General features: G+C 49.0%; 1 protein-coding gene across 8 annotated transcripts in view; it reads left to right on the plus strand.

The window, feature by feature from the left end:
• USF3 (upstream transcription factor family member 3) overlaps window positions 1-14936 on the plus strand; it is a 106980-nt gene that overhangs the window by 21544 nt on the left and 70500 nt on the right. For 2 of the 8 annotated variants that reach the window (XM_059720346.1, XM_019496181.2), the window contains exon 2: window positions 11461-11573. The exons of 4 other annotated variants lie outside the window; for them this stretch is intronic. The gene's annotated coding sequence lies outside the window, so the exon portion shown is untranslated. The remainder of the gene's footprint in view (window positions 1-11460; window positions 11574-14936) is intronic. 2 more of the 8 variants (XM_059720347.1, XM_019496180.2) reach the window with 1 other exon arrangement.

Here is a 14936-nt window from a genome sequence, read left to right on the forward strand (position 1 = left end):
GGGAGGGGTAGTGCGTGTGTGTGTGGAGGGAGGGGTAGTGCGTGTGTGTGTGTGGAGGGAGGGAGTGTGTGTGTGTGTGTGTGTGTGTGTGTGTGTGTGTGTGGAGGGAGGGAGGGATTGTGTGTGTGTGTGTGGAGGGAGGGATTGTGTGTGTGGAGGGAGGGATTGTGTGTGTGGAGGGAGGGGTAGTGCATGTGTGTGTGTGTGGAGGGAGGGAGTGTGTGTGTGTGTGTGTGTGTGTGGAGGGAGGGGTAGTGTGTGCGGAGGGAGGGATTGTGTGGAGGGAGGGATAGGTGTGTGTGTGTGTGTGTGTGTGTGTGTGTGTGTGTGTGTGTGGAGGGAGGGATAGGTGTGTGTGTGTGTGGAGGGAGGGATTGTGTGTGTGTGTGTGTGGAGGGAGGGATGGGGTGTGTGTGTGTGTGGAGGGAGGGATGGGGTGTGTGTGTGTGGAGGGAGGGATGGGGTGTGTGTGTGCATGCGCATGTGTGTATGCAGGGAGGGAGGACATAGTCTGTGCATGTGAGTGCAGGGAGAGAGGGATAGAGAGTGTGTGTGTATGCAGGGAGCAGAGATAGTGTGCATGTGCACAGGGAGGGGGATAGTATGCGTGTGTGCAGGGGAAGGGGCAGTGTGGCTGTGCATAGAGGGAAGGATGGATTATGTGTGTGCATGCGCACAGGGAGGGAGGAACTGTGTGTGTGTGTGCGTGCGTGCGTGCGTGGAGGGAGGGAGGGACATAGTGCATTTGTGTGTGCCAGAAGAGAGGGACTCTGTGTGTGTGTGTGTTGTGGGCCAGTAGGGGGTGTTCCTGCGTTGAGGCAACCACCTCACTGCTCCCAACCACCTTCCAGGCTCTGAGTGCCTCCCTGGGGGCACCTCATGTCTGTCCGACCCCCTACCTGGAGCACACCCGCAAGCCTGGCTTACTGCCACCACCACCCAGGGTCTTGACTGATCTTGGACCTGTGCTCCCTGTGAAACAGGGCTAGTAGTCCTTGAGGGTACTTGACTTGCTGCAAGAACTTGGGGTGCTTCCCTCAGTCCGAAGCACAAATAGTGATCTCCTTTAGTCAGCCGAACCAAGGGGACCCCAAGGCATAATCTAGACTGTCTCCCAATAAGTCTCCCATGCTAGGTACAAAGGAGAATTTTATTGGTTACAAGGAGTAGGTTTGGAATAGGGAAGTGTTTCTCAACCTTTTAAATAGCAAGTACCCCCGAACTTCTGAAAATTTTAATAAGTACCCCAACACTCAATTTTCCATGGGATTTTATATTTACAGACTAATGTTTGCCATATGTTGGAAGAAGGGCTGTGTATATAAGGCCGTGATATGACAGATATTCGATCTAGTGTAGGTTGGGCTGCCACCTTTTACACCAGGGATGGTCAGTTCAAATATGTACCTGGGCTTGAGGTGATGTTGGCCAAAACTAGGAGGGCTGAAGCCTAAATTATTGTTGGGGAATTTAATTGTGTGGTGTGCCAAATTTTTTGCCATAGTTTTGAGAGGAGGAAGGGGTGAGAGATGGGGAAAGGGGGGGGGGGGGGGGAAGAGAGAGAGACACAGGGAAGTGGGAAGAGTGGAGAGAGGGTGGGGGGGGAGAGAGAGAGGACAGGTAGCAACCCTATTTGTGGGGATGACCCTTAGGAGGAGGGAAGATTGTGGCTGCTCTTTTTCTAAAAAGGGTATGTCTGCACTGTGGTGGCAGTGGGTGAAGGGAATGTTTGGATCTGTAGTTCAGAGATAAAAAGATACACGGACATGCAACGACATGTTGAGACATGCATGCAGGCAGACATGGAGGCACACAGAGACATAAATAGGTGTACAATAATTCAGAATTTTAAGATTTATGTATTTTTTATTGAATTTTACAAGTTTTTGAAACAAAATAACATGAATCATAAAAATTATAGAACAGTAAAAACAATACAACTCAAAGTTTTATATTAATAATTGCTAAATATGGGTACTTTTGTGATTGGAACTGATACTCTCCCTCTAGAATTATTCTACAAATCAGGGATTGGACTGGACTTTTTGTTAGCTTTACTTAAATAACGTTAAAATTAGTTTTTGTAAGAGCTGGATTTAATGAGAAACTTGGGCCTGTTTGAATGACATAAGCATTCCAAATCTTGGTTTTAAACTATTTATTGCTACTATCAGATCATTTTCCAAGCACAAATGATTTCTTATTTTACTTTTTAGCCCAGTCAAGTGCAAGAAACTGGTTGCACACAAATATGTTGAGGCAAACGGGAGAAGATCTGTGAGAGCCATGTTCCTCAGCTGTGGGTATTCCCATTTCATTTTCTGCCAAAATGCAGGGATGTTACACAATCCCATGCTTTGCATCCTCTGAGAGAGACAGTAACTTCATATCTCAGCTCAAACGGGAGATTCAACAACCTTCCACACGACAACCACCGAAATTCAGTGTGAAGAAGTACAGTAGTATGTTCAGATACCATGTCATGGCAAGGTGATTGGAAAAGATGTGAATTCAGACTTTTAGGAAGTTTACTGTTTGCACAGCTGTTTCTAGCACACTGTTTAAATCTTGATTCAGTCACATTGCAGCCAGTGCCTGTCTATGGATCATTTAATAGATTTCATAGACATTAGGGCTGCAAGGGACCTTGGAAGATCATCAAGTCCAGCCCCCCACCCGAAGGGCAGGAAGTCAGCTGGGGTCATAGGATCCCAGCAAGATAAGCATCCAATTTACTCTTGAAGGTGTTCAATGTAGGTGCTTGAACCACCTCCGATGGCAGGCTGTTCCCGACCTCGGGGGCTCGGACAGTAAAGAAATTCTTCCTTATGTCCAGCCTGAAATGGTCTTGCAGTAGTTTATAACTTTATAACCTCGTCATCCCTTGGGGCACTCTGGTGAACAAACGTTCCCCCAGATACTGATGGTCACCCCGATAAACTTATAGGTGGCCATCGGATCACTTCTGAGCCTGTGCTTTTCCACGCTAAAAAGCCTCATAGATCTCAGCCTGTCATCGTAAGTTCTGTTTTTCTGACCTCTGATCATGCGCATGGCTCTTCTCTGGACTCTCTCAAGCTTCTCCACATCCTTTTTGAATTGTGGGTCCCAAAACTGGATGCAGTATTCCAGCTGTAGCCTCACCAAGGCTGAGTACAAGGGGAGAATGATGTCCCAGGATTTGCTTAATACAATGGTTCCACTTGATTGAAGGATTTATAGCTTTTAAGAAAGCAATATGTGGCGGGCCAGTAGGGGGAGCTTCTGTGTTGAGCCTCCCACCTCACCATGCCCGTCCACCTTCCGGACTCCATGCATCTCTCCAGGGGTGCCTAAGCCCTGGCAGTCCCCCTTTCGAGCCCCACCGCAGAGTCCCGGGGGGGTAATGTGTGCTGCCACCACCCCGAGAAGGGACTGTCTGGGGCCTGTGTTCTCAGGGAAACACAGACCTAATGGTCCTACGGGTACTCGACCCAATACAAGAACTTGGGGCACTTCCCCAAATCGGGGGCCAAAAAGGATAGTTTCCCTTAGTCCGCTGAACCAAGGGGACCCCCAAGGCATAATCTAGACCCACTCTCAGTAAGTCTCCCACACTAGGTACAAAGGAGAACTTTATTGGTTACAGAGGGTAGGGTTAGAATAGGGTACAGGGTAGAGCAATATCAGAGAAATCCTATAGAGCAAACTCCTGTGGCTGGGGTAGCCTTTGATCTCGCATCTGAGTAACTGCAAGCTAAAGATCTAGTTGGATCTCAGCTTACTCACAAGTATCTTCCAGAGGCAGTTCCTTGATCATGAGTTCTGAGAGAGAGAGCAAGTTTCAGATGGTACAGCTCTTCTTTGTTCCTGAGTATCCCTCATGGCTGTTGCCTCCTCCTGCCGGGCAGTCCTTATATACCCCTTGTGACCTCATTTTCCTGGTCCAGTGGAGGCCAGCACCTGTTGGCTGTCAGCCAAACAATTTTAAATACATCACTAGTTGCTAGACAGACTCCCTCAGGAATGTATCCAGCTCAGGTTACCTAAAGAGATAGGGTAAGGATGTCTCTCTCTGCTGGACCCATCCTTATCAAATTTGTCACAGAGCAGAGTTTTTGGGAGAGAAACAAAGATGGCTTTCTGCCACACAACACAACACAACCACTTTATTGACCTACCATTGCTGCTGCTCCATCTGTGCACACAAATACATGCCGCTCCAATGACAATCCATTTTTTTTACAATGTGATCATTTAAGATCTTAAATATGTCCTCTCCTGTTGTTTTTGTGTCCAATTCTTTGCAGTCATATATTTGTTTCTGTATTCCTTGCTCATTTTCATCATCAATGTATTTGACAAACATCATCAATTGTGCATAGTTGGACACATCTGTAGATTCATCAGTCTGTAAAGCAAACTTTTTTTCTGTATGATTTTTTCTGAAATTTGTTTAATTATGTCTTCTGCCATGTCATCAGTTCTTCTTGTCACGGTGTCATTTGAATGTGGGATGGTTTTAATTTTATCTACTTTTGTTTTACCAAACATGATTTCAGTGATTCTGATAGCAGCAGGAATGACAAGGTTCTTAGCAATGACATGTGGTTTCTTCATTTTTGCCACCACGTGTGATTTCAAATGAAGCTTGTAGAGCTTGTTTAGGGAGTGCAGAGTATGATTTAATAGCAGCACTTGATTTTTTCAAACTTTCACACTTTCTTGTGATGATAAAATCTATTAATTTGTCCTTCGGATCAGGATGTTTAGTATGAAGGTGCCATTTCAGAAGGAAAGGCTTCGTACAATGATTAGATAATGTCTCACTGCAAATCACATAAAGTGATAATGAAGGTGTACTTCTGTTGTAAACCCAAAAGCTAGATAACTGGGATTGTAGCTATGTGCTTTATGAACCTGTGAAGAATATTTACTTTCATACTTTCACTACTGAGGCTTGTTTTTTTTTTTTTAAACATGTTCCTCTGACTCCAGCACTTGTTGCACTATGTCTGGAAACTACCTACCTTCTTCTAAACCTGAAGTCTTTCTTTTTACAAGAAAACAATCCATTTTAACACTCTCCTAAACAGTAAAATTAAAACAGTGACACAAGCCCACTTAAATTTAAACACTTAAAGTGGAAACTACAGCTGACAGGCACGTGCTTAAACTCTGAGAAACATAATCTTCCTCCCTTTTACCGATGGATGATTCTTTATTTCTCATAAAGCAGGAGAGTTCTGATGCAGAAAAGCTGGCAAGCAAGTGCAGGGTTGATGAATTATGAAAGTATCTTATTTTAGGAAAATATACAGGTTTCCCTCCCTTGATTTATGCAGGTTTGGTACATGTGAATTCACTCTTATGCAATGACCATTTTTATACCCAAATTCGTTATATGTGAGGTAAATCCACAGTTATCCAATCAGCTCTGGGGCTCTGCTTGTCCCCACTTACCCCAGCCCCTGGATTGCACCGTGCTGTGATGCAGGCAGGTGGTGTCGGCTGCTTCCAGGGCCACTGTAGCAGGGGTTGGAGTGATAGTGAGAGGCAGAGGCCCATAGCACTGTGAGGTAAGTCTGTAGGGCAGGGGTTGGCAACCCCTGGGGCATGCATGCTGAGCATGGCACCTGAGGCCATTTTGCTTGGCACATGAGGCCATTTCACTTGGCATGCTACCGCCAGCCCAGGCAGCTGCTCCCAGGCATGGAGCCTGGGCTGTTCCCAGCAGGTGGATGGGAGGCTGCAAGCAACCTGGGCTCTGTGGCTGGCGTCAGCTACCAGGAGGCTGGAAAGCTGCTCCAGACTCCAGCGTTGTGCATCTCAGAGCAGATGGTTGGGGGGGCACTGAGGCAGCACAGCCCAGAAAAGCCTGGTGCTGGTGCCGGCCGTCCCTGTAGACCACCTGGGCTCTGAGCAGCTGCAGCGGGCAGGCTGCAAACAGTTGCACTGGGCTCCGCAGCCCCAGCATCAGTTCCATGCTGCTAGTGGTTGCATGCGCACCTCAGAGCAGACAGCGGGGATAAATGGTAACATTGAGGGGGCAGGCAGCAGCCCCCTTCCATCACCGCAGCCCACCCTGAGCACCAGGAAGAGTTCAGTGCCACCACCAGCCCTCCCGCATGCAGTGAACTGGGCCCCAGGCAGGCCGGGTCATGGGGCAATCCCCACAGTGCAGGAGGAAGCAGGGCGGTGCCCTGCCCCTCCCCTACTTCCTCCTGCACTGTGGGGTCTCAGTCTGCACCCCCCCCAAGCCCAGGTAGGATAAAGGAAAAAATACTTACCTGCCTGTGACTGGGTTGGCAGGGAGTGCACAGGTATCTGTTTGCCCACCTTCCCCCTCCTGCAGCAGCCTGTGGCCGGCCTGAGGGGCAGGAGGCAAGCAGCCAGATGCGAACCCAGGGACGGCCAGGGGAGCAGCGGTACCCCCTTGCTGCAGGCGTTTTTGGTACCCACATACCCCCTGCCTGTGTCTCGCATACCCCCAGGGGTACGCGTACCATAGGTTGAGAAACTATGCAGGATAGAGCAATATCAGAGAAATATCTTAGAGCAAAAAGTGGCATGATAGCCTTTGATCATGCGTCTGAGTTGTTGTAAACTATGTATCTAGTTAGATCTCAAGTAGCTTACTTACAAGTATCATCCAGAGGCAGGTAGAGATTTCCTCTGGAGGCAAGCAGTTCATTAACTGTGAGTTTCAAGAGAGGGAGAGTGAGTTTCATATGGTTCAGCTTCTCTGAGTTTTCATCATGGCTGCTGCTCCTTCTCCTGGGCAGTCCTTAACTTATATAGACCTTATGACCTCATTTACCTGATCCAATGGAGACGAGCAACAGTTGGCTGCCAGCCAACCAATTTGAAATGCATCACTGTTTGCCTGGTAGACTGGCAGGGTCTCTAGCCCCTTCCTAGTCAAGTTGACATTGCATAGAATAATAGGGAGCCCCCCCTACCCAGGTTTGTGAGGCCAGTCGCATAGGCTGGGGGAGCAGGTTTCCCCCTCCCTCAGGAATGTATCCAGTTCAGGTTACAACTCAGGGTTACCTGAAGCCACTGGGGTCAAAGGTGTCTGCCCTCTGCAGTGACCATGGTAACCAAATCGTCCCATAGCAGAGTTTGCGGAGAGACAGAGATGGTATTCTGCCACACTTTCCTCCTCCTTTAAAAGCTTGGGCACATGGCTTCACAGAGCTGTGTGTACAAGCATATTTTGTTTGGAAGGGAGTCACCTTTCACACCTAAAGAGAGATTAAACAGCACATAAGACTGGTTATAGCGATACTACACATAGAACATCGAAACACATTGGGGTGCTCCCACGCCAGAGCTCTGTCAGGTGGGCCTGAGTTCACCTGACCCATTACCTGGAGTCCTTTCACGACGGGGCATCTGCTATCACATTCTGGCTTCCCTTGATTTGTTTGATGGTAAAATTGAGCTCTTGAAGCTGCCAGGCCTATTGTTGAAGCTTGGCATTGGTATTGTGCATGGTTTGCAACCACTGAAGCAGGGCATGGTCCGATAGGACGGTGAACTGCTGCCCCCACAGATAGGGTCTCAGCTTCTTCAGTGTCAAGCACTCTTTCTTAATAGATGACAGGTTTCTCTCCTGAGGGATTAACTTCCAGCTTAAGTAAACCACAGGGTGTTGTGCTTCTTTGTGCTCTTGTAAGAGTGTAAAGCTCCTAGGTCTGTGTTGAAGGCATCATTGGCTATGTAGAAAGGTTATCCTGAACCGGTGCCTTCAGAACCGGTTGTTTGATCAGGGCACCCTTTAGGGTGTCAAACACTTCCTGACACCCCTGCTTAGACCACTGGATCAGGGCTGCTCTTCTTGGTCAGTTCATGTAGGGGAGCGGCCATCGCTTCAAATCCAGGGACAAACCTCCTGTAGTATCCAGCCAGACCAAGGAAGGCTCGGACTTGCTTCTTGGTTTGTGGGGGCAGCCAGTGTCTAATGGCCTTGATCTTGTCCCACAAGGGAGCAATCTGACCTCCACCCACACAAGGTCCCAAATATACCACTTCAGATAGTGCCAACTGGCACTTTTTGGCTTTCATCACTGTTTGCATCACTCTTTGCCTGGTAGACTGGCAGGGTCTCCAGCCCCATCTTAGTCAAGTTGACATTGCATAGAACAATAGGGTGTTTGAGTCCCCCACCCAGGTTTGTGAGGCCAGTCACATAGGCTGAGGGAGCAGGTTTCCCCCACCCTCAGGAATGTATCCAGCTCAGGTTGCAACTCGGGGGTTACCTGAAACTGCTGGGGTCAGAGGTGTCTGCCCTCTGCAGTGACCGTGGTAACCAAATTGTCCCATAGCAGAGTTTGCGGAGAGATAGAGATGGTATTCTGCCACAGTGTGTCTGTTCCGGAAGAGAGGGACAGTGTGTGTGTTTATCTGTATGTAGGTAGGGAGGGACAATGTGTGTGTGTGTTTGCAGGGAGGGGTGGATAGTGTGTGTGCATCTGTGTGCAGGGATGAAGGGACAGAGATTGTGTGCAGGGAGAGAGGGAGAGTGTGTGTGTGTGTGTGTGTGTGTGTGTGTGTGTGCGTGCACGCATGCTTGTGTGTGTGTGCGTGCAGGGAGGGACATAATGTGTTTGTGTTGGGAGGGAGGGACAGTGTGTGTGTGTGTGTGTGTGTGTGTGTGTGTGAGATCAGGAAGATAGGGACATAGTGTGTGTTTGTGTGTATAAAGGGAGGGGCATAGTATGTGTGTGTGTGTGTGTGTGTGTGTGTATCCAGGGAGGAAAGGACAGTATGTGTGTGTCTAGGGAGGGAGGGAGAAAGTGTGTGCGTGTGTGTTTGCGGGGAGGGAGGGACGGAGTGTGTCTATGTTTATGGTTGTGTGTGCAGGGAGGGTGGGACTGTGTGTGGTTGTGCAAGGAGGGAAGAACACTGTGTGTGTGTGTGTGTGTGTGTGTGTGTGTGTGTGTGTGTGTGTGTGTGCAGGGAGTTAGAGACATAGTGTGTTTATGTGCAGGGATAGAGGGACATTGTGTATGTGTGTGCGTGCAGGTTGGAAGGGACTGTCTGTGTGGGAAGGGAGTGGCAGAGTGTGTGCATGTGCATGCGGAGAATGGGAAGGAGTGTGTGTGTGTGTGCGCATGCGTGTGTGTGTGCACAGTGTGGGAGGGATTCTGTGTGTGTGTGTGTGTGTGTGCAGGGAGGGAGAGACCGTGTGTGTGTGTGTGTGCGTGCACACGCGCATGTGTGTGTTCATAGGGTCAGTCCCACATGCACACCCTGCCATAGACATGCACTACATGCCCCTTTCTCTGCCATACACACAGACCCTGCTCACATGCCCCAGCCACCGTCCCCTCCACACCCTACATATCCATGTACATACTCACATGCTCCCTCACCTCACACACATACCTGCACCTTCTCCTGCACTCCATTCCCACAGCCACCTACAAACTTATACCCACCCCCCACAGTGTACAAGAGTAAAACTTCATTTTAAGCTATTGTGCAATCACCTTAACATACACTACGCAAATGCATTCAATATTTTTTTAAGTGAAATTAATGAATGCTGTAGATGTTCACTTTTTAGAATATCATTTGGTATTTTTCTGGTTCCGAGATAGCAAACTGCTTTGCTGAAAGGAGTACTTTCAGGGCCAAGGGGGGAGGGACTTCTGGTGGCAAATGTCAGGAGTTAGGGGTGGGACTTCCAGTTACAAGATGGCAATTGGGGTGGGGCACCTGTCAAGGGGCAGGGCTACCCATGCAGCTCTCGACAGCTTGCCAAAACTTGGTAAGCAACCCTCTGCTCAAAAATGTTGCCCCCCCCCCCCCCAGTATATCATCTAATATTGTACCATACCAGTCTCATGTCCCACCTCACTCCTGACCTTCCCCATTGCAAGAAATTCCCTGTGAACTACTAGTGATGACCAAAAAGCACAGCACTGGAATGAGGCATACTCTATCTCTCAGGGTGCTTATGCACGTCTCTCTGAACATCCCTGGTGAGAGGCACAGATCTGCTTCTGGGGAGCCAAAACCATCAAATCTAATTTCACAGTCATAGCTCTAAGTATTTTTTTTCCAAAAAATCCCTCTACCATTCAGTAAAGCTAGACCTAATTTCTTCACTCCATGTTGGGCAATTTTATAATTACCAAATGAACCTATCATACATGGCTTAGACTCTTCACAGCATTCAGAGCTAAAAGCTATTTTTCTTTGTTGCCTTACAAACCTCTTGTGTAGTCAGCTCTTTGGGGTATACAGGTTTAGAGTCCAGGCTCTGCTGCGTGTATGGTAAACTCTTGTATGCACACAGCACTATGCTTTTTTGTTCTGTATCTGGTTAGCTTTTTAGTTCTTATGAGATTTTTCTAGGGTTGCACCAATGAAGATTTTTTTTTTGGCTAATACCAATAGCCGATTTATTAATCAGCCATATTGGCCAATACTGATCTGATAGCTGACATGCAGCCCAGCAGCTTGGAGAGCAGCGTCCAGCCGGTAAGTCTGTGGGGGGGAAAACACGTGTGAGGGGACAGAACGAGGCCCCAGTGGTGAGTGAGGGACTGGGGCTAGGGTAGGCACTGCCCAGCCATGGCACTTGGTATGGAGGCTTGGTACAGAGCCTTGGGTGGCTCATCCAGGAGAGTGGTTCCCTGCTGCTGTGTGCAGCTCTGGGGGAGACATGGGGGCATGTGCCCCCTGGATTTGTGTGTGGGGTGAGGGTAGGCTGCCTGTTGTGGGCGTGGATCTAGCAGTTGTGCTGGCCTCTTCCCAGTTGGGGGGCTGGGCTCAGGGTGGGCAGCAGTGGCGCTGGGAGGGTGGGCTACAGGCACTCCAAAATTCACTATAGGCCCCCTCAGCCCTCTGCCTGTAGCCCCTCTTCCAGCACTGCTCCCACCTGCCCTGAGTGCAGCCCTGGCCTAGGACCCCCCCCCCCCCCCCCGAAGAGTTTGGCACAGCCCTTGACCCCAAGCCTGTAGTGGGCAGGCTGCCCCACACAAATCTGGGGGTACATGCCCCCTCCCCATGGCTCCCCCCCTGGGAAGCCTGCCCCCTACTTTCCACCCCTGTGTACCCCCCTGATGAGCTGCCTAGAGCTCCTTGCAGCCCTGGCTGGGAAGCACCTGCCCCAGCCCCACTCCCTCCCTCATCGTGGGGGCCTTGGGCTTCCCTCCCCTACACCCCTTCTTTCCCCTCAACACTTTCCTGCCAGATGTCACTGTCCAAGCTGCCAGGCTGCATGCATGCTGCAGCAGTGCACATGCACGCATTTATCAGTGATATGTTTGGCTACACTGGCCAAAAAACTCCAATTTGCACCGATTAAAAGGAAAATTGACATTATCAGCAATCTGATACGGACCAATATCAGTGCACCTCTAGATCTTTCTTTTCATTTGCATAGAATCAATACTATCAGGATTGATGGACTTAAATCTTAAGATCAGGCAATACTTAAACATAACTTTTTTTTCTCCTATGCAGTAAGAAAATAATAAATGTAAGAAGTCTGCCAGCAGAAGCTGATGTGTTCAGGAGCCAGAGTGAGGTAAACCTGGGAGGGCTTCTAGAGTCCATGAGAAGAATTGCATCTTCAGGTTGGTGGGTGAAAGAATGTGAACAGGACTGTAAAACATACTTTCAATGCTAGAATAATAGAGATACTAAATGTGGGCTGCAAAGTGAGGTTGGGCTGGGAAGGAGATGAGACGCTCTCCATTGTCTAAGACAGGGCAGCAAAAGTGGGGTGGATTGCTTTTGAACTTGGGCATTTGAGAAGGGTAATTTTTCCTCCTTATTTTAATGTTTTATTCCAGGGATGCTCATCCTCTGGCCCATGGGCCAAATGTGGCCTGTGGAACCATGGCATCTGGCCTGGGGGTCCCTGTGGGTCAGGAAATTTGGTGTTGGGGGAACAGTGACATTTGATACTGCCACCCTCCCCCATGGCCAAATTCCCAAGCCCTGCAGGGTTAGGTTGCCCTCCTTCCTCCTGCGGGGCTGGGTCAGAGCTAGGCCATGTCCCTGCTCCCCCCGACTGAGCTAAGCCTTCTTTCCCTGTGCAGCTGGATGAGGGCTGGACTGTCCCCTCATCCCACCTTTGCATGTCTGGATGAGGCCCTGTCTTGAGTGCTGGATTGGGGCTACTGACCATATCCACCCGCAGACAGACTGGGCACTGCCCCTCAGGCCCACTGGGCAAAAAGGTTGAAAGCCACTATTTTTTTAAATTCTTTTTCCATTTTTTTAGGTCTTTTATTATAAGCTGCCCTGCACCCTTTTTTTGAGAAGGTTGGCATGTAAATCAAATAAATATACAATCAGATTCACCTTACAGACATTGTCAAAGAAATGCTCTTATGTGCCCCAAACTCTACATTATGTACAAACAGCCTCCTTCTTTGTTATGGCATTGAGTGAGATAGATAGATAGATACTCGCTACTACATCATATGTAGAGTAGTTTAAGTGTAGGCTACATGTAGTGGCTAGAAATAGACATCTCCCCCTCTACGCGACACTGGTCAGGCCACAGCTGGAGTACTGTGTCCAGTTCTGGGCACCCCGCTTCAAGAGGCATGTGGACAACATTGAGAGGGTCCAGAGGAGGGCCACCCGCATGATCCAGGGACAGCAAGGCAGACCCTACAATGAGAGGCTACGGGACCTGAACCTGTTCAGCCTTCAGAAGAGAAGGCTGAGGGGGGACCTTGTGACCATCTATAAACTCACTAGGGGGGACCAGAAGGGTTTAGGGGAGACCTTGTTTCCCCTAGCGTCCCCGGGGATAACAAGGAATAATGGCCACAAGTTGTTGGAGAGTAGATTTAGATTAGACATCTGTAAGAACTACTTCAAGTTAGGGCGGCTAGGATCTGGAACCAACATCCAAGGGAAGTGGTGCTGGCTCCTACCCTGGGGGTCTTTAAGAAGTGGCTTGATGCCTACCTGGCTGGGGTCACTTGAGCCCAGTTTTCCTCCTACCCAGGCAGGGGGTCAGACTTGAAGATCTACAAGGTCCCTTCTGACCCTACTTCTGTGATTCTATGAAGTGTGATCAGCAGGGATCTGGATTTTTGTTTCCTATGAAAAAACAGAAAAACATGGATTTTCCCCCCTTTACTGGAGGAAAACATGGATTTCTCATTTTAAATGGAGAAACCCACAGATTTTGCAGTCTTGCAGAGTGCTCTCTGCAACCTGGCAGAGTTCCAGCTTATAAGGGTCTGGGAGAGTGTGGGCTTAGGGGGTGCCATGTGCATGGAGGCACATGGCTGCCAGGCAACTTGGAGAGGCACTCCTATAGGTAAATGGGTGGCAGGATGGGAATTGAGGCCCCCATAGGGAAGGAGGGAGGGAGTTGGGCAGGGCTGGGGCTGCTGCCCAGCTGGGTGGTACAGGGGTTTGGGGGCCTGTATGGCTGCAGGGCCTTAATGGGGAGCCATAGATGGATTGTCCAGGTAGTGGGGGAGTTGGGGCCGACTTCCCACTGCTGCATGCACTTCTGCAGTGGGGAGAGGCAGGAGGGTTCTGTGTCCCCCACATCTGTGTGCAGGGTAGGGGTGGGGATGTAACCACTTAAATGTTACACAAATTGCTAATTGCTCAAATCACAAGTGAGACCTTATGAGGGAGGATAAGGTAAGATGTCATGTTTGTTGATTCAGTGCCCCGTGGGGTCAGGCTAACTCTCAGGATCTCAATATGGTGCTGTTAGACAGGAGGGTGTGACACAATTGTGTGACACAATTGTATATATACAAACACACAAATCAATTAAGTGCACACACACACACACACACACATACTACCAGCTCAGGCACATACACATCCAAACCAGCTTAGGCACATGCATACCTATCACCAATTCAAGCACATACTCTATTCACCCCAAAAGTTAAACACGGATCACCAATTCATATATCATGCACACAATGCCATATATACACACACACACACACAACCCACCTACACATGCACACAGGCAAGTTCCTAACTTGCATGGTATAGTGTGTCTGTGTGTGCTTGGGGTACCTGGGATACTTGGGGGAAGGTTCAGGTGAGAGAGAGTTAAAGTGTAGGGAGTGGAAGTTGCCAGAACTGGGATTAGAACTAGTGGACTACAGGGAAGCTGGCTGAGGAACTGAGGCTTGGGTTTACTTAAGGTAGACTGGGGCTGGAAACTGAGGCAGACAGCTGAGATGGGGGGGAGGGGTGCAGATAAGTGGTGGCAAGGAGGAGATAGCCAGGAAAGAAACTGAGGCAGAAACCTGGTTGCTCAGGGGAAAAGGAAAAGGCAATGGGGATAAGACAGTGGCAAAAAGAAATGGGGGGTTTGGAGGCAGAGAGGAGCTCAGGACATGTGTTGCAGCTGGTAGTGAGCCAGAAGTAGGAGAGGGAGAAATGAGACAGAAGAAGTGAGAGGGGCAAGGAGTAGAGATTGGAGCAGGGCCAAACCATCGTAATTATGGAGAAGTTTTACTTGTGGGTGATAGATTCCCCTAATGGTAGTTGTGGGAAGTTGACAAGCAGCAGCTGAGTGCTGTCAGCACTGAGAGATGATGAGAGGCTAGATGGGCCTCAACCTCAACTGTATCTAGGCAAAGGTTTCTGGCACGTTCCTGTACAATAAATTCACTTCACTTTAATCTGTATTTCCCTCTGTTGGGGGGGGGAGAATGCTGCCCTATGTCCTGTGGGTATGTTATGGCTGGCTTTGTCATTTCAGTGAGCTTCATGTAGCAATAATGGACTCTATTGCTTCCTCCTGTAGGAACAGTCATGGTAGGAAATCATACTGAGGGTCTTGCAATGCTTTTTCTGACTGCAGGTTAGACAAGTGGGCAGAAAACAACAAAATGCAGTTCAACAAGGAGAAATGCAAAGTGCTGCGCCTAGGGAGGAAAAATGTCCAGCACACCTACAGCCTAGGAAATTACCTGCTGGGTGGCACGGAAGTG

The sequence above is a fragment of the Alligator mississippiensis genome, chromosome 1 (assembly GCF_030867095.1).
Source record: "Alligator mississippiensis isolate rAllMis1 chromosome 1, rAllMis1, whole genome shotgun sequence".
NCBI lineage: Eukaryota > Metazoa > Chordata > Crocodylia > Alligatoridae > Alligator > Alligator mississippiensis.